Below are 899 nucleotides of genomic sequence, written 5' to 3'. Positions count from 1 at the left end.
TACAACTAGATTGAATTATGCGACTTCCCTACTCAAACCCTGTCGGAGATTCCTCCTGTCTGTGGAAATCACGGGGCGATTGCTCCTTCACTTCTGTACCCCACCCCTTCCACTGCAAACCCTCCTGCCCAGGGTCCTGGCTGTGCTGAACCCCCTGCTGCTTCCACACCCTCCAGCCTCTATGCCCTCAGCCTCAAATATCCTTCCAACACCGTGTCCCAGATGACACAACCTGGGGATCCGAGGGCAAAGCTGGCCTCGAAGATGTATATTGTTTGGCTCACAAAGTGCATTTTCCCAATATATATTTAGTTTAAAATTTGAAAATAAGATCATTTTACCAAAAAATTCAGATTTTTGGCTTCTCTTGAAAAAGCGAGGAGGCGTGGCCATACTAGGTCCCCACCTTCCACAAGGCAACTCTTCCAGAGCTGCATGGGGTGGCCCGGTAGATGGAACTCGTGCTGCTACAGTCTTTCTAGTTGGCCCAGTCTCACTCACCTTGTTTTACTACTTTTGTTATGTGCCTGGACCCTGGAGACACCTGGGTCTTCAGCCCCTGCCGGCCTCACAACTTTTTTTTTTTTTTTTTTGGCTACACTGCGAGGCTTGTGGGATCTTAGTTCCCCACCCAGGGAATGAACCCAGGCCCTCCGCAGTGAAAGTGCCAAGTCCTAACCACTGGACCGCCAGGGAATTCCCAGCAACATTTTGATCCCATCCAGCTGCAGTGAGGATCTTGGCTTTGTCTCCTTAGCAGCCACCTAGATGGCCCCCACTCCTGCTCCTCCACCTCTCCCACACCTTTGCTCTACCTTGACCTCATTGAACACCCCGTCGCTCAGTCCTCTTTCCTGTCACATCTACCACTCCTTCTCAAAACTAGCCTAGATCTTATT

The sequence above is a fragment of the Lipotes vexillifer genome, unplaced genomic scaffold, assembly GCF_000442215.2.
Source record: "Lipotes vexillifer unplaced genomic scaffold, Lipotes_vexillifer_v1.1 scaffold753, whole genome shotgun sequence".
Lineage (NCBI taxonomy): Eukaryota > Metazoa > Chordata > Mammalia > Artiodactyla > Lipotidae > Lipotes > Lipotes vexillifer.
The sequence above is the reverse complement of the archived record's forward strand: the minus strand, read 5'-3'. Positions refer to the sequence as shown.